The sequence below is a fragment of the Vicugna pacos genome, chromosome 1, assembly GCF_048564905.1.
Source record: "Vicugna pacos chromosome 1, VicPac4, whole genome shotgun sequence".
NCBI lineage: Eukaryota > Metazoa > Chordata > Mammalia > Artiodactyla > Camelidae > Vicugna > Vicugna pacos.
The window spans coordinates 29916007-29935769 of NC_132987.1; the positions used below are offsets into that span (position 1 = coordinate 29916007).

The following is a 19763-nucleotide window of genomic DNA, read 5'->3' on the forward strand; positions in this document are numbered from 1 at the left end:
AGGGTGACAGCTGGGGCCTTGCTTTTGGGGTAGCTGGGGCACCCAGAAGAGAAGTGTTTTCCAAGACTAGGGTTAGAGAACAAGCCTATTACTTCTTGCATGAATCTTTCTATCCAAGTTGTGTAACTCACTCCTTGACAGATTTACCTGCAAATGCAATTGCTACATCACATCTATTGCTCTAGACTGAATCATGTCCTCCCAAAATTCATATGTTGAAACCCTAACTCCCTGGGGAGTGGTATTGAAGATAGAGCTTTGGGGAGATAACTAGGTCTACCTAAGGGTATGAGGGTGGGGCCCTCATTATGGGATTAGTGCCCTTATAAGAAGGGACGTCAGAGAGCTAGCTTTCTCCTCTCTCTCTCCCTCTCTTTACCCTGGGCTCTCTGCCATGTGAGGACACAGCAAGATGACCCTCTGCCAGCCAGGAAGAGTGCCTTAGAGTTTTGAAACACAGAGCAGGATATTTGGCCTTGTCCTGGTACATGCACTATAGAAGCTGTCTTTCAAACTTTCCTCTGATCATGGATATATTTCACTTTTCAGTTATGGGGAAAAAGTAAGTTGTTTATTAAAAACAGTAGAAGTTAATTTCAAACTTTTTTCAAAAACAATAGGAATTCTTTTTTATATTGTTACCATGTACAGGAACAATATAACCCAGCAATGTACTGGAAGCTTTAATTACTATATATTCAAATAATTTTATTACTCATAAATGGTCAATTATTACTTTTTTAGTATACACATGGTTATTTCAGTTTAATATATGAGTTTAGCTTCAGGCTTTATGTCAGTAGAAATGTGTCATAACTTAAGCCTCAACTCTGATATTTATGTGGATATTATCAGTAGAACCGGTCAGAGAACCTAGATGGAGCTGATGTGAGTTAATTTGTATCAAAAGAACTAAAAGGAGAGGGAAAGGTTTCCAAAGGAAACTAACCCAGGGAATTTTGCTGAAAGAAGTAGGAATACAGGTTGACAAAAGAGTTTCCTGAGAGTCTTGGAAATTGAAGGGGAGTGAGCTATTCTGCTTTGATACCCAGTGAAAAAATGTGACCCAAAGAGAGAGGATTGTCTCAACTTTGCACCCACTGTTCCCATTCCACCAAAGCTTCCTACTATAAGCACCTGGGACCGTCTTTCCTCGGGGTGTTCTCTGGCTGCAGAAGAGTGTTCTGAAGTGCTGGGGTGTTAACACCCCCAGGGGCAGCCCTCAACCAATAAGAGACAAGAGTTGGTGGAAACTTTCCAGCTTCCCAAGTGGGGCAACTTTGAGATGCATTCCATAGGATTCCAGGGTTCCCCATCAAGAGTGACCCCCAGTTGCCCACAGTGGCAACCTGCCCCTAGGACATCCTCTGTTGGCTTCTTTCCTTTCTCTTTCTCACATCACACCCTCCCCTTTCCTATTAGTGCTTCCTAGAATCCTCTCCCAACAAGCTGCTTGTTAAATCCTAGTCTGTGGAAATTAAAGTCATCGGCTCTGATTCATGCTACACTCAGCTGCCAGAGAGAGCCTTTCAAAACACACATTTGATTAGATGGGCCTCTTATTTAAAAGCCTCCCAGTGCCCTAACATTGCGCATATAACCTGCCCCTAACCCACCTTTCTGCCTGTTCTCATGTTGTCACTTTCTTCATCGGTCATTACTCTCCAGCCACAGTGGTTTCTATGCTATTTCTCAGACAGCATCCTGTTTTCTTTGGGGTACACTGTAAGAAACACCCCTGAAAATCTCAGTAATGTATCAACTACAAAGATGTTGTTAAGTGTTAGGATTTTAGGAGCCAATAAATAACATTCTTCTTCAAATCCAAGACCTGACCAGTTGCGAGAAGCAGAGGCATCTGATGGATGAAGGTCAGTATTTCGACTTCCTGCTGAGAGGGCCAATGGAGGAGGAGTCTGTCTCTGGCGAAGTGGACTCCCTGAGGCTTCACCCACGACTGAGAGAGACTCACCAGCTGGGTCACAGGTGAAGGTAGACAGCAGCAATCTACCCCGCATCTCCCTGAGGCTGAGCTGCACCCTGAGATTTGCCCTGGAGCTTCAGAGAATTCAGACTCCCAGAAAGCAGGTTGGTTCCAAGAATAATAAATGAGGAAGGCTCTGAGCTATACACACTCTTTCTCTCAGACTCCTTAATCAGCTGAATCATTCCTTCCTATGGAGGGAGGGTGTGAAAGAGAAGCCTCTGGTGCAGGTCTCCTGCTTTCCCCCCTAGAGAGGGGCGTGCACCTTCCTTTCTCCCAGGCCCCTCCCACTAAAATGCAGGACCTGGCTCACTAAGTTCACACCTTGTCTTCTGTGCAGAGACTCAATAGCAAAACTACCCCTCAGGTTTTATACTGAAAATAGCTATTTAATAGCTAGTGTGCTCTTACGGCTTTTTTAGACAATGTTGTTGTGGTTTTCAGATTAGCTGCCAGAAGTGCACAGTCAAATTTGTGGCCCACTTCTAATAAATCAAATAGGACCATGATTAGGTACATTGGGTACCAGCTGTAGCCCAGGATCTCATTTTTCCTCCCTTAATTTCCACTTCACCTGATAGTCACATACATTTTTTAACTTATTTTATTCTGATAGTAGTGTCTGTATCTTTGTGTGTACCTTAAACACTTTCCTGAAAAGCTTGGTTATAAGGCATATTCTTTTAATTTTCATCGTAATTATAATTTTAGTGGATGTATAATACTCATTTTTCTAGGTTCCTAAACCGCTTCTGTATTATTCATTTCTTAAGAAGGCTGTTTCACTATTTCACTGTTATATATAACACTGCAATCCTCTTTATGCAGATAGCTTTTTTTCTCTATTATTTTCATTATTACTCATCTCTCTGAGAAGACTTCATATGTGTTTGATGATTGGAGTCAAGGGATGTAAGCAGTTTTCCAGCCTCTCTGTATTTTTCCACATTGCTATCATAAAAAGTTGTGACAACTTACTACTACCAGTAACAGATTATTTTAGCAGTTTCAACAAAACCTTCCCAGGTTTGGGTGTTAAACGTTAAAAAATTTTTACTAGTTTTATAAGTGTAAAGTAACACTTCTTTGTTGGCTAATAAGATCATTACTCCACAATTTTGCTCATTAATTTTATTTCCAGTTATATGAAATAATTTTCATGTCACTGACTTCATTGTTTCTATTATCTATGTGTTCTTTACCTAACATAGTGTATTAGTCAGGATTCTCAAAAGAAACAGAACCAAGAGGGTATTTGTTTGTTTACTTATTTATTTATTATGAGGAATTGGCTCATGCAATCACAGAGGCTGACAAGTTCTAAGATCTGCAGTTAGCAAGCTGGAGACCCTGGAGAGCCAATGGTGTAGTTCCAGTTCCAAGATTTGTAGACTTGAGGTGCAGGAAGAACCAATCTTTCAGTTTAAGTCTTAAGGCAGATAAAATCTGATGTCCCAGTTTGAAGGCGGTCAGGCAAGAGGAATTCCCTCCCACATGTGAGAGGGTCAGTCTTTTGGCTCTATCCCGACCTTCAACTGGTTGGATGGGGCCCACCCCTTTTAGGGAGGGCAGTCTGCTTTACTCACTCTACCAATTCAATTGTGAATCTCATCCAGAAACACCCTCACAAACACCCAGAATAATGTTTGACCACTTGTCTGGTCACCTCACGGTCTGATCAAGTTGACACATAAAGGTAACCATCACACATGAATATTAATCTCTTGCCCTTTTATACTTGCTACAAAAAGGAGCATTTTTAATAAAATGTATTGTTTTCTTTTCTAATATACCTTATATGTCAAAATGTATTAAGATTTCATTCTTTACAAGAATTAACCTTTAACCGTTATGTTTTGGCAGGCTTACAATTACACACACACATATGTGTATACAGCTATTTACATGTATACACACACACATTTAACTCTTTGACATCAACTGTAGCATAAGATAGTATTTCTTATTCTAGGAATCCTGTTGGTAGTAGAACCAAATATCTCAGAATTAGGTAATTTCTGGGTTCTCATCAGAGAAGTGAGAAAGGGCAAGGCAGGAGACAGAGGGTAGGAATGTCCTGAAAGGCTTTTGTAAAGAAACTAGCTCAGCTACTAGCTCAACAGTCGCCACATCAAACCATTAGTGTTTACGTAGAGAATTTACCCGCTTGCTGGATTTTACATGCATACAAGTGAGAGAATACCCTTCCCTGTGATCTGTCGGCAGTTTTTATTTCATGACTGAAGCCTTGAGCCACAGTTTTGAATAATAATTCATACCCCAGAGTAGTTAATGTGACCATGCCATCAGCCCTCACTCACTCACTCACTCAAGATTAATATTTTTTCCACTGGGTGATTCAGAAAATATTGACTTTGTATGTTTTATAGATGTATGTCTATAAAGAGACGAAAGCTATTAGTGAATTGGTAATTTTTTATACCTGTTTGAAAGTTTTTATTAACAGAAAAATACCACAGACTTGCTGAATCCAATATAGAATTGAGTGTTGTCCATTAACATTCCCTCAGGAGTCACAATGTGCTTCGAACAGTAGAGCAGAACCAAGGAAAGGGTTTAAGAATTGAACTTTAAGGCCCTTGATAGCTCCAACTTTTACTATATGAGATTTCAATATACCCAGCTCATTTATTATGATGAAGTTACTTGCTGAATCTGGGACACATGGCTATCATATTAATGACCCTGTCATTCTTTTTATGTCATGAAGATCTCACAGCAGAATAATGTACATGGCTCCTTTGACTCATATTGGAGTATCACATGGTTCTTCAGTCTGTTATAAAATATTTGAATACCTATAACTGTACTCAGAACTAGCATCAAAGAGGTTGAGTAACCTGACATTTGGTATCACTCCAGGTTTTCCCCCCACTACTGGAATTGACACACTTTCCTTGGGCTCACATTCTAAGACTGAGAACTTAGCCATCCAGACACACCTGACTCCAAACATGGCTGAAAATGTAGTCCTCAGCTGGGCAGCCATGGGCCAACTACAATTCTAAAATTGTGTAAGAACTGAGGAACAGATTCTGTGGACAACTAGCAGCTTCAGTGACATCATCTAAGAAAGTCAGACTTTATTTACAAAAACAGGCAATAGAAGAGATTTAGCTCAATGGCCATAATTTACTGACCACCCTGAAGGTAGACTGTTATTAATTAAATATGCATGCCATAAACCTTAAAGCAACCATTGAAGTAACAAGACAAAGAGTTATAGCTAATAAACAAACAAAAAAGACAAGTGGAATTATTAAAAAATTCAATTAATCCTAAATAAGGCAGAAGAGGAAGTAAATAGCAAAGGAAATAGGGAAAAGGGAGAAAACAAACAACAAGAAAATAGACTTAAACCCCACATTAATAATCACATTAATGTAAATGATCTAAACACCCAAATTAAAAGGCAGAGATTTTCATAGTGAATATGAAAGCAAGAACCAACTCTATGCTCTTACAGGAAATGCACTTTGACCATAAACTCAAATAGATTAAAAGTAAAAGGATAAAAAAAAACGCTAACACGAATCAGAATATTAGAAAAGGAGATTACAGCCCAAATGGCCATAAACAGGTGAATGAATACACAAGTTGTGCTAGATCCAGCCAATAAAAAAGAATGAAATATTGACACAGGATACAACCTGAATGAATCTCAGAACAATTAATACTATGTGAAAGAGTTCTTTTTTTTTTTTTCAAAGAGTAAATACTGGATGATTCTATTTAAAAAAAAAAAACCTAAAACAAATGCAAACTAATTTAGAGTAACAGGAAGCAGCTCAGTGACCGGGACAAGGATGGAGGTGGTATGGGAGGGGCAAGAGAGAAAAATTACAACTGGGCACAAGGACACTTTTGAGGGTGATGGGTATGTGGGCTATTTGAGTGTAGTGATTATTTCATGGTTGCATACGTATGTCAAAAATTTACCGAACTGTACAATTTAAGTATGTGAAGTATATTGTAGTACAGTTATATCTCAATAAAGCTCTTTTTTTTAATTCACGGAGAGACTTTACAGCAGGAGTGTGGTTTCCCACCAGTGTCAGTCTGTCTCACCAGTACATTTGCACTTTGGCTTTGGTTTTCTTCTCACTTCAACCACTGATTTACCTCAAAATCATGAGATGTCTAAAGTCCAAGTACATACAAAAATGTTTTTATCACCCACTCATACTCCACGAGCATGTTCTCAGGAAAATATTCAGCAATACTTGTCTGCAGCTTTGTCTTACTGAGGTCAGTCAGCCTGTGTCTGGATGCTCAAGGTCAAATCACACGTATATAAAAAATATGATCAGTCCTGTCGGGCTTCTTTATTAAAATGGCTCATCAAATGTGACCCTCAGAATATGAAGCACTTGGTTTGACCAAGGCAGGAGAAACCAACTAAATTGGCCAATTACACATAATTCTCCTAAGGTCACATCTACATAATTAAAATCACATTAAGTGTTCTTTTATGGGGCTGAATGGAACCATTTTTTTGGCATTAACTTTATGAAGATATGGATTATCTAACCTATAGAAACTCCCTTTAGCAACCACTACATTACTGAGACCTCAGAAATAATGAGAAAAGTAATCATAAAGTAACACTAATTATGCTCTACATTTTATAGTCTTATAATTTACAACACACATTTGTAAGTTTTATCACACTAGAAAGTGAGTGATGACTCTATGAAAATATTCTGAGGTTTATGGCAGAGGGCAGCATAATTTGGAACACAGTTTATTTCTATGATACTTCATATAAACTGTTGACATTAAGCAAGGCCTCATTGCCTAGTGATTCTAAAATTTTTTGTAAACAAGACTTAAAATCAAATAGAAAAAGGGGAGGTTATAGCTCAAGAGGTAGAGCGCATCCTTAGCATGAGTGAGGTCCTGGGTTCAATCCTCCTCTAATAAATAAATAAATAAACAAACCTAATTACCCGCCCCCTCATTTAAAACAACAACAACAACAACAAAAAAACAAGAACCACACACACACACACACAAATAAAATAGAAAATGCCAGTCAAAACAAGCAACATACTTTGTGGAAACTTGAGAGAACAAAATCATCAAATTCCTTTCTTCTTAAATAAACTTTTCATTTTAGAATAGTTTTAGGTTTATAGAAAATTGACAAAGATAATACAGAGAGTTTCTACATACCACACACCCAGTTCCCCTAGTGTTAGTATATTAGTGTCACGTATTTGTCACAGCTAATAAAGCAATACTGATATGTTAGTATTCACTCAACTCCATCCTTAATTCGGATTTCATTCATTTTTCCTCATACTATCCTTTTCCTTTCTCTGCTACAGGATTCAGTCCAGGGTACGTGGTACATTTGGTCATCTGTCTCCTTTGTCTCCTCTGGTCTTAGGCGTTTCACAGACTTCCCTTGTTTTTCAAGACCTTGTTTGTTTGTTTTGAGGAGATCTGGTCATGTATTTTGTAGACTGTCCCTCAGTTTGGGTGCGTATCATGTTTTCTCTCTTAGGTTGACTTTGTGGGGTTTGGGGGAAGAAGACTACAGAGGTGAAGTGACATTCTTGTCACATCACTTTAAGGGCACATGCTATCGAGGTGACCTACTACTGATGATACTAACATTGATCACCTAATTGAGATCACATTTGCCAGGTTTCATCACTGTAAAGTCATGTGGGTTTTTTTTTTTAAATGTGCTTCTACTCTTTGGGAGCAAGTGGCTGAGCACAGCTCAAACTTAAGGCATAAGGAGTTAGGATTTGCCCCCTTGAGTGATTAGTAGCGACATAAATTATTTGAAATTCTTCTGTACAAGAGATTTGTCTCTGCCTTATTTATTTATTCAATCAATTATCTATAAGGTGTGTATTCATGGATATCTCATACGTGGATTATAATCTAATACTTTGTTATTGGTTTTGTTGCTCAGAGTAATCCATCTTTGGCCACTGGGACTTCTTTCAGTTCGGCTTCTGTATCCCTTTGCTGTGCCCCTCCCCCGTGGTGTTCAGTTTTTGAGAACTCTTTTTTCTTTTTAGGACTGCAGACGCTGTAGACTCTGTCCTCCAGCCCTAGAATCAGCCATTTTGACAAAAATTGAAATTAGTAATGGCTTTTCTGAAATTCACTGATAAGACTTTGTTGTAATTCATACTGTGATCTTTAATAATCATTTATCTTTATCCATTGAAGTCCTTGAGTAGTTTACAGTCAAATCATAGTTGAAAAATAGAAACACTTCTTAACAAATCAGTTGTTAACTCTAAGTTTAAGCTTCTAAACTCAGTTTTTTTACTCTGTTTTGTAACTGAAAATTCTGTTACCCACGGCTACCCCTCTCTTTTATTACCTGTCCTCCTGATGCTCTGATATCTGGGATTGGTTTTAGTCGTAGAGTTTAAATATGAAAATGTAAAGAGATAAAAAGTCTAATGCAATCTCAGAAATAAGTACAGCTTAATTTTAAATTCTTTTACAAATTTATTGCCACTCACATAAGAAAAAGTAGGACAGTTTTGCACAGATGCAAATTGTCTCAAGGGCCTCCTGTTTCATACATTTAAGTGTGAGTTACAGAAGAACTCCAGTGGATAATGATTCCATCAGTAGTAGGTAGAAATTTCTCAACATTTATCTTGAGAACGATGTTCTGAAATATCTAGGTATAATTTGAAGTTAGACAACTATCTTTAATTTAGAAGTAACTTTAAGTGATACTGTAGAGTGATGCTTTTTTTTAATTAAATATAGTCAGCTTCCAATGTTGTGTCAATTTCTGGTGTACAGCATAATGTTTCAGTCATACATATACATACATATATTTTAGATCAGCAAAAGTTAAATCTTGAATTACTTTGAGGTCAGATCATCACAGCTTCAAAAGTCACACTTCATTGTGAACGGGGTATGGTAGAACCATAATCTGCTGGAGCTGAGAGCCACCTATTAGGTGGCATAGACCCATTTTACAGAAGATGTCAATCATCAGATTATGAGAAATTCACTGTTTTTAGTTTGTGTATAGAGGACCATTTGTGGAATGACTATGAAATCGATACCAAAAATTTTTAATGTATGGGGTGATGAGGGTAACTCACTAATTCAGTTAACAGATAAAATCATATTAAAGAAGTGTCCAACTTTTCCTCAAAATACATACTGTCTTTGTTAGAAATTTATTGTTTTTAATCATGAAGTCCTGAATCAGCTTATCTGTTGCACACCAAACAATTTCTCAATCTGTCATCATGCATTAATTCTTAAACCCTATTATCTTTAACTCTATCAACATAGAATACACAGATTTTGAAAGAGCACTAGAATGGAAGTTTGTAGGTCTAAATTTTAGACCCATTTCTGGCAGTCACTCTCAAGTGCTCTTGGCCAGGTGATTGAACACAGCTCTGCCTCTGTTTCCTTTTCTGTAAAGCAACGAGGTGAGTCTGCAGCGCTCTGAGATCCCTGCCAGCTTTAACATTCTGTGATTCCATTCTTTTTATCTCTAAAAGGAATCGTTTCACATTGTATATGTCCGCTATGTGCCTGTGTCTGAATAGCTTGTCATTCCTTTGTGTGTTTTTCTTCCTGGAATTCTGTTTCTATAGAGAGAGTAGCTAATCACTTAAAGAAGGAAGTCATCCAAAGTAAAGAACTTAGCTTCCAGGACGTGTGACTTTGTAATGATGCTCTTTGCTTGTTTTCATATTCTCACTTAACAGTTTAGGAGCAGTTGCCAGGATAAGTAGCAATGCCAGGATAAGAAGAGGAATTTAAGGGAATTAAGGAAATGTGCCATAGATTGCATGTCTTAAGCTATCAAAGTATATTCGCTCTCGGGAAAAACTGCTATTTTTTTTTTAATTTGATGTCGCCTTGTTGCCATATGGTCTGTATCTGGCACTTAGTGATAGCAGGCAGCCCGTTTCTTGTCATTACTATTGTGAACAGCAGGATGTAAACGGCATGACCTACACCAGCTGGGCATGAAGGTGTTAACTCCCTCAGTACTTAACTAGAATGTACACCATATGCATGTGTGTAATTAGCCTTCTGCTTTTTATGTCCCGACCTTGAGTCATTTTCTTTTTTTGAAAAAAAGATGTTATAATTTAATTTTGTGTTTTCGTAATGATGCGATCTTTTTTTCAATTGAGAGATGTTATTTACTTTTTTTTTTCCCTTCAATAATCGCCCTCTTATCTGAGTTCATCACCAGGAGAGAAAAATTGCTCCACATTATCTTGAGTAACATTTGGATGAGCTATCAGTCATCAACTGAAATTAACCTGAACATGTCTCCAATGAGATGAAGAACATTTAGGCATGCCAGCTGGAAGGCATTTTCAGTTTCATTTTTCCAACTGCCTCAGAAAATCTTTTCTAGTGCACATCTGTGAAGGTTTCATAATGATGAGAGTGATGTGAGCTTTGTGTGGCATTAGGGCACTCGCAGCCATTTAAACCACCCTGAAGTATCAGAAATGTACCCAAAAATTAAGAGCCAGAAGCTTTTCACTGCAGCTCTGCCCTCTGATTTATGATTGATTGAAAGGCTACAGCCAACTTTCTAAAAAGCATCTCAGAGCACGGAAACCTCTTTAGTGTCGTGTTTGTTCTCCCTGATCCCTTCATTTTGATGATCATTAACCTTAAAACTGGAAGGACCCTGCAGATCACCAGGTCCAACCCAATAAATTTTATAGCTGAAGAGACTGGCTTCAGAGACTGAGGGATTACCCAAACCTATACACCCACCTTGTGACAGAGTGAGGACAAAGCCCAGGGCTCTGCTGTGTTTGTTACATTAGGGTACTTTCCTTGTTCTTTCAAAATTGTAAATACGTGAATTATGTTGCTAGATTGTATTCACACGTCAAGACTTTCATGAACTGGGATTACAAACCAAAGGTGATGTGCAAAGCAGTATAAATATACTTTCAACGACATAGAAAAATTATCTTTGGTCACTGAAAACTGCACTTACCCTGTGGTAGATAGACTTTATGTACACATATAGATAGATTATCAAAAGCAGTGATCCATAATGTTTATTATCTTGTTAGGAAAATAAGAAAATTAGTTAATAGCTTTAGTTATGTTAATATTCCAAATCAGATCCTTTTTGAAATTAGCTTCTGTTTAAGAAAAAGAGGAATTTAGCACCACCTGTTAAAATTAGAGTGTGACGATTTCACAGAGCCTCAGGGACTTAATGTATTCTTTCCCCTGTTTCTAGGAATTCCTATATTTAAACTATTTCAGATGCATAAGAATCCACTGTTTTTTTTTTTACTTGAAGTATAGTTGATTTGCAATGTTGTGTTGGTTTCTGGTATACAGCATAGTAATTTAGTTATACACATATACATATATTTCTTTTCATATTTTTTCATTATAAGCTGTTACAAGGTATTGACTATAGTTCCCTGTGCTATACAGTAGGACCTTGTTGTTTATCTATTTTATATATAGTAGTGTGTATCTGCAAATCGCGAACTCCCAATTTATCCCTCCACCTCTCTCTTCCCCGCCCTGGTAACCATAAGCTTGTTCTCTGTCTGTGAGTCTGTTTCTATTTTGTAAATAAGTTCATTTGTGTCATTTTTTTTTTAGATTCCAAGTATAAGTGATATCATAAGGTATTTTTTTTTCTCTTTCTGGCTTACTTCACTTAGTATGACAAACTCCAGGTCCATCTATGTTGCTGCAGATGGCATTATTTTATTCTTTTTTATTGCTGAGTAGCTATAAATATATATCTGTGTGTGTGTGTATACATACATACACATAAGAACAGGGGTGCTGATGTGCACATACATACATACATACCACATCTTCTTTATCCATTCATCTGTGGATGGACATTTAGGTTGTTTCTATGTCTTGGCTATTGTAAATAGTGCTGCTGTGAACACTGAGGTGCATGTATCTTTTTGAATTAGAGACTCCTCCAGATATATGCCCAGGAGTGGGATTGCTGGATCATATGGTAAATCTATTTTTAGTTTTTTAAGGAATCTCCATACTGTTTCCCATTATGGGGGCACCAAACTGCATTCCCACCAGCAGTGTAGGAGAGTTGTCTTTTCTCCACACCCTCTCCAGCATTTATCATTTGTGGACATTTTAATGATGGCCATTCTGACTAGTGTGAGGTGGTACCTCATTGTAGTTTTGATTTGCATTCCTCTGATAATTAGCAATATTGAACATCTTTTCATGTGCCTGTTGGCCATTTGTATGCCTTCATTGGAGAGATGTCTGTTTAGGTCTTCTGCCCATTTTGGGATTGGGTTTGTTGTTGTTGTTGTTGTTGTTGTTGTTGTTGTTGTTGTTGTTGAGTTGTATGAGCTAGAATCTACTGTGTTTTTAAAGAGCTTTGCTAAGTAGTTTTTATTGGAATCTTTAAAATCTAATGAAGCTTTATTACATGGTAGAAACCTACCTGGACTCAAATCCAACCTCTGTCATTTACTGGCTATGTGATTTGGGGGAAAACATTCTCAGCATCAATTTTCCCCAAAAAATGAGAGAATATGAAAATCCTGCTCATCAAGTCACAGTGTGAATTAACTGATAATCCATAGCTTAGACCCAAGCATATAAGAGGTGCTCAAAAAATGGTAATTCCTTGGTCACTTCTCAAGAATCTTCTCTTAAAAGCCAATCTTCTGATTGTTTACTGAGCATACAGTAATCACAATACCAGAATATATACTTTGGGAAAGCAAAAGAAGTATTACAAGTGGTGCTGTCCTCAGAAGACAAAACATCTACACTCATGAACAAAACAATCAATATTAGGCAGCATGACTAAGACCAAATGGGTAGTCCAGGCACTCATCTTAAGTGGGTAAGAGTGATGTCTAACCAGAAGTTGGATTAATTAGGAAAGACTTTGACGCCACCTAGGTTGAGCCTTACGGGATGAACAGAATTCAATAATGTTCACAGAAATAGAGAGAAGAGCACTGGGCTGGGGCAGAGAGAGAGGACAGAGCTTGTGAGCTAATCCATGGAATTTGAACTATAGCTATTGTCAACCTGATTAGAGAGGAAGTTCATATACAGCACATACAGTTATGCATCAGTACTGTAAAGAGTCCTAAAGGTGGTGATGTGGAGTTAGGTCCTAGATATTACTAGATCATCCTGATTTAAGTCATTTCTACTATATACCCCCAAATTAGAAGATTTTAAAAATTTGGCCCTGGCTACATTGCTGCCACCCAAAATATGTTCACCCTTAATATACTTCCTCACATAGTGGGAATGCAAATGGTGCAGCCAAAATGGAAAACAGCTTGACAGTTCCCAAAAGAGTTAAACAGAGTTACGATATGACTCATCGATTCACTGCTAGGCCTGTACACATAGAGAATTTATGTGTCCATATGCATGAATGTTCATAGCAGCAGCATTTCAAATAGCCAAAAAGTAGAAACAGCCTTAATGTCCATCAGCTGATGACTGGGTAAACAAAGGCGGTATATCCACACAATGGAGTGTTCAGCCATAACGAGGAACGGGGTTCTGATATACACTGCAACAGGGCTGAACCTCGGAAGCACGCTAAGTGAAAGACACCAGACCCAAAGGCATACTATATGTCCCACCTTTATCAGTGTCCAGAATAAGCAAATCCTTAGAGGTGGAACGTAGATTAGTGATCATCAGGGGCTGGTAGGAGGGGAAAATGGGAAGTGACTACTAATGAGCACAGGGTTTCCTTGGGGTTGATAAAAACGTTCGGCAATTAGATAACAGTGATCAATGCACAACCTTGTGGAGATACTAAAAACCGCTGAATTATACACCTTTAAACAGTGAGTCGTATGTGAATTATATCTGTTTTAAAAAATAGAATCTCAAAGAGCAGAACAAATAAAAGCCCACTTATTCTCACTGAAGACTGAGAAGCCCCCGGCCACTTGGCACCTTAGCCCCTTTATGCTTTCTGGTACCTTCAGTGGTCCTGCTCTGGATTCCTCACTCTCCAGAAGCTTGTGGCCCACTCACTCCCATAAGCCTTGAAATGATTCAGGGGTCCAATATGTCACCTCTGACACTGCTCATCACACCAGGAAGCAAGATCCTTCTTCAGTCATAATTACTCAGTTTTGTTTGGATAATACGATCACCCTGCCCAGAAAAAAAGCGGCTATTGAGGTCAGATTTTTTTTTACAGCCTTTCAAAAGTGATGTTTTCACAAAGTCACTGAGAACAATACAAGATCAGAAATGGGCAGTGAAGTTCTCCTAAAGAGCTTGATCTTTACCATTGACACTCCCCAGCATCTAACTTTATTTTATTTTATTTTTTGTACCTGAAAATTGCCTAACAATTTTTTGGGCACCAGTACTGAAATAAGCCTCCAAAATCTGTACATCCATGAGCTCAATAAAACAAAGTGGAGTATATTTTTGAGGAAAGCCAAACATAGAAAGGCTTACGAGGTTGGGGAAAGCAGGGCGGCACCTACAGGTTTAGGTGATCTGGCACACACGCCAGGGAAGACAAAGTGCAGGGCACTTGTGCCCACAGACAAGCCATTTTCCTTATCTAAATAAAAATCACTTCTTACCTTCAAAATTGAATTGTAGTGTGGGGAGTTCACGAATGTATACTTTTAGCCACAAAGATACAGCTTTATATTCGTGTTTACAAGCAGAATTACAAAGGCAGGCATTTAATGCAGCATGTGGAACTAAAGGCATGAAGCATACCTTCATTTATGTGATTGTAAAGATACTAGCTCCCAAAATGTAATTTGGTAGAGTTTTTATATTGTTTGTTTTGTTGTTGTTGCATTTGTGACTGTCTAAACAGCAACTTTTGCTTCTATTTTGTGTGTGTGTGTGTTTGTGTGTGTGCGCATCACACTGGGTGGGCTGGCCAGTGCCATTATTCAGATACTTAAAAAATTCCTATAGCTTTATCTTTTCAGTATTTTTCCTTATTATATTGGGGGAGATTTCAGCATGACTTTGGGCTCACATCACCCTTCCCATTTGGGAGACCTGAGAAGACCTCTGTATCAATCTGAATGAAAGATGTAAGTAAGTAGTTAACACTTATGCTCAGTACAGGCTGGTACTGTGCTAAGCACTCTGCATGTATCATCTCATTTAATGCTCACAGCCCTATGAGATGAGTTTTAGTGTCAGCACCATTTTACAGATAAGGAAACTAAGGTGTAGAACAGTTAAGCAGCTTGCTCCAGGTCACATGGTAATTGTCAGAGCTGGAATTCTAATTAATACAAATGTATTTATATGCATGCGTGTGTGTCTTCAGACAAAGACAAACGGCACACATCCTTATGCCAAATATTAGTGTGCTCCTCTCAACACAATGTAGTCCTTTCCTTCAGTACTTAGTAGTAATAACTTCCAAAAATAATGACAAGACGATATCAAACTCTGATTAAAAGCATTAATATTTACCTAAAATACATATTTTTTAAGAGCTCAGAAAGGAAGAAGCAGCAGATCAGCTGGAAAAAGAAGCCAAGATGCGATTATTATTTCACCTTTTTTTTTTTGAAGTTTCTATTGGAAGCACTGAATTCTATTTAACCTTTAGTTTTATCTTCTCATTGAACTAGTCCAGAGAGCACAAATGTTACTACATTTTTATGGGTTCTAAACCTAGACGTGTTACTCCTTTTTAATACATTAGCGTTCAGAAACTCAACCCTTTTCCTTCTAAAGAAGAAACCTGTCCTTCAATCAATGTCTTGAAGATTTGTACACTTGCTATTATTTTCAAAGAACTATCTCCAATGCATAATTAATTGAATACATAAAGGATATTAATTCATCCCCATTATAAATCACTTCACTATATTCCATTCCTTTCTCCTCTTAAGTTTTTAGAATGACGCTTAGGTCATGCTTAAGATTTTTACTTCTGTGTACAGCTGAAACTATAAGTCATGATAAGTGTGTCTAGTGTGAGCTTTCACCAAAGGGATGCTGTGGACAGATAAAATCAAAATTTGCCACACATCACATCAGCCACCTGGGGCTTTATGACTGCCGTTAACATACAAAAACCCCTGTAAAGGCAGCTTTAACTTTGTACAGATTTACCCTTTTCTTTAGCTCACTGCCTCTCAAACTCTCCAATCCTGCAAGTTTTTCTTGAGGCACCTGTTCACATTTCATAGAACTTGTGTCCGATAGAACACATCTTGGGGAAGCGATACTGGCAAACGCAGAGCAGCCCTTCACATACCTGACGAAGCTCACTTATAAGGAATTAAGCAGCAACCTTGAAGTAAGAGCAGGCCTCTGAAGTAGCTGCAAAAAACAGCTGGCATAAAGCAAATGCACCTGAGTCTGTAAGTAAGCTTCCTCAGTTCTTTAGTCACACAGCTAGGTCCTGGAGGAACCCAGGAGAGCAAACAGCAGCAGGGGGACAATCACAGAACGTAGCCCAGAGAGACTGTGCGCACACAGGGAAACAGTCCTGTCCACTCCAGTAGACCGGGGGGGGGGGCATGTATCACTGTGTTAAAGGCCAAAAAGATTTACATTAATAATGATAACACTGATTCTTTTCTAGAGGAAATCATGTTCAATATATTGCCCCCAAGTAAATAAAGCAAAGTGAAATACACTTCAGAAAAAAATCAACATGATACTAAAAAAACCAATGGGTCAACGATGAAATCATAGAGGAAACTAAAAAATACTTTGGCACAAATGACAATGAAAAAACAAGCACACAAAATCTATGGGATACAGCAAAAGCAGTTCTATAAAAAATTAAAGTTGAAAAGTTCTTTTGGTGCTTAAGAAAATTCATCTTTATAGGACCCTTTAATCACAAACAATAGGGGAAAGTTCCTGATAATTATTATGGTGATTATCTTACCCCAGGAAAATGAACTGTGGGAGGCACACTAAATATGTTTAGATTTAGAGCCTGAATATGATTAATTTATAATGTACAGTTTAAAATTAATGAGAGAAAATTTTGCAGCCATCTGCAGATGCTAACCACAAAAATACTTTAGCTTCGTGTCATTAAACTAATCTACACGAAATAAGATAGTTTACTCAGTAAAAAGTGGCTTCCCCTCCTCTTACTTTTAATGAGTTAGCTATAGAATACAGTTGCCAGATTTAGCACACAAAAGCACATATGCCCAGTTAAACTTGAATTTCTCTGAAATTCTCCTCAAGCTAAACTTAACTGTCATGTGTTTTTACCCGGTAACTCTACATAAAAAATATCATATGGATAAAAAACTGTAGGGAAGTGAGTCTTCACACTCATAGGGCACCTGGGGAAGATGGACAACTAAGGAGTTGAACGTTTTAACACAGAAATAGGGGAAATAGATTCTAAAATTGCTAAACCCTGGTCGCTGTTTAAGGCTAGGCAAAAATGTTTTCGGGTGACCCTCTGAAGCCAAACTTTATTATGTCCTCAGAACAGCAGTCTCTGCCAGAGACCCAGCAATAAGCTGTGGTCCCAGAGGAATTACTACTACAACTTCACCTTCTGTTGACAACTAACTTGGGAGGTGTTCAGTTGGGGAGAAGGTGTTGCTTTCTTCCTTATGACAGTAAATGTGCTTCTGCTTTGAAAGCCTGGGTGTGTGGTCACTTGGTTTATCCTGAGTGTGTGGAGCTGAGTGGGAACAGCTAGCTGTTCCTGTGGGCCCAGATATAGGCTAGGATTTAAACTGAGTAAGATACCCTGGAGAAACCAAAGCGACAGTGTCTGGGGTCCAGGTGAAAACAAATGACAAGGTGGATCATTGTGACACCCTGGACATCGAGATTCATGTGTAAAACTCGGCACTTGGATCGAATAGTGTTCTTGGGCAAATCACCATGCCTCTTGTGCCTCAGCATCCTTGTCTGTAAAATGGGTATAATAATGGCACTTACTTCATAAAATTGTCATGAAGTTATAATATGGTGATAGAACAGTGCCTGTCCCGAATAGGCTTTCAATAAATGCCACTAGTCTTTACAAGAAGATTTTCCTCCGTCTTATTTTCTGTTCAACCTGGAGCTTTCCCAGAAAAGGAAGCCAAAGGCAGAGCACCTTTCCTAAAGCAACTAAGTTATTTGCAGTATTGGCCTCACTGAAATTTTTGTTTTTTTAATTCTCATGGCCTGAGGTATTTAGTAGCTTCGGAAGAATCTTCACAGACAATGGTTAAGGTTTTTCAAACATTTGAGAAACGTCAGAGATTTATAATTCAGTCCTGATTAAATGGTAACTGGGTCTCTCCTTTAAGCTGGAACAACCACATAGCCTAGAAAAGACTTCCCAACTTAGTTGTCAAGTTCGAAGCAGGAGTAGAATTACCTGTTGAAAGGGTCTGGCTCGTATGGTCCTGAGCTCCCAGGTGACTGAGATGCCGTGTGGGAGTCAGAGGTGGCTGGCTTTGGGTTGACCGTGGACCCCGCCTCTCTGAATGCCTCCGCGCCCTGCACGCCCACCTCCCCTCCCCATGCGGGGCTGAGGTGGCTGAGTTAGCTCAGCCTGAACTGAGTGTCCAGAAGAAGGCGGCTGCTTTATTATGCTGCTGCTTAAAGCAGGGCACTTAGGAAGAGCCCTTATGAAGCACCTGTTCTCACTAAATATTTGGTTCACTCTTTGGGCTGAAAAAATACTTTGTACATATGGTGACCTTTATTCATTTCCTATTCCTGAAAAGACTTTCATTCAACATTGCCTGACAGTTTTTACAAACTAATTAGGAGTAGCTGAATGAGTTAATGGAGATCCCACTATCCATTTTTTTCCTCCCATTTTCTCATTATTCTGTAGTCATAGTTTCAAAATTGAGACTTCAGCAATAGAGCACCTCTTTGACGCAGAAGGTCAAGCCCTCACCCGTACTGTTTCCAGCACTGCATTATTCATTTGGATTGGCAGTTCTCTTAATTAACACCTTGTCTGTATTTACTGCAAAGGTTCAGAGTTAGGAGCTAAAGCCAAGAGTGTAGTGTCTTTAATATGAATTTGCTACAATTCAAAATAGAGATGATTTTGTCTAAGACCTCAGCCCAGTAATGTCTCAAAAATGCACTGTAAGCTTACATTTTCTAACTATTCATTATTGATCATCCATTTTTTAGCATTTTTATTGATTTATAATCATTTTACAATGTTGTATCAAATTCCAGTGTAGAGCACAATTTTTCAGTTATACATGAACATGTATATATATATTCATTGTCACATTTTTTTCTCCGTGAGCTACCATAAGATCTTGTATACATTTCCCTGTGCTATACAGTGTAATCTTGTTTATCTATTCTACATTTTGAAATCCCGTCTATCCCTTCCCACCCTCCGCCCCCTTGGCAACCACAAGTTTGTATTCTATGTCTATGAGTCTGTTTCTGTTTTGTATTTATGTTTTGTTTGGTTTTTTTCTTTAGATTCCACAAATGAGCGATCTCATATGGTATTTTTCTAGATCATCCATTTTATACTAGGCAGAATGAGTTTATCATTTCTCATTTCTAGTAATTTAGATAGGGAAAAAGACAAGTAAACTAATACACCTCCGTTGCTAAAATGAGGGGCTATAAAAGGTAAGGTGAAGGCTGGTGTTGTTTATAATTATAAGCTACTTCAATGAATATTCATGAGAGCAGAAATCAACTGTACATTTAACGTATTCTTCCCGTTTAAAGGAAACAATTGAGTAATTGTCTTAAAGATGTACAATGCTTTTCTTGAGCCACTAACATGAAATAATCTGAATAGCACGTTATTTGA

General features: G+C 38.2%; 1 long non-coding RNA gene across 3 annotated transcripts in view; it reads left to right on the forward strand.

Annotated features, from left to right (window-relative positions):
• Nucleotides 1-19763, forward strand: part of LOC116280190 (uncharacterized) — a 138831-nt gene that overhangs the window by 97418 nt on the left and 21650 nt on the right. Inside the window, exon 8 of one of the 3 annotated variants that reach the window (XR_012071970.1) lies at nucleotides 1830-2075. The exons of the other annotated variants lie outside the window; for them this stretch is intronic. This is a non-coding gene — a long non-coding RNA (uncharacterized lncRNA). Of the gene's footprint in view, nucleotides 1-1829; nucleotides 2076-19763 lie in introns of those variants that run through there. 3 annotated transcript variants of the gene reach the window in all.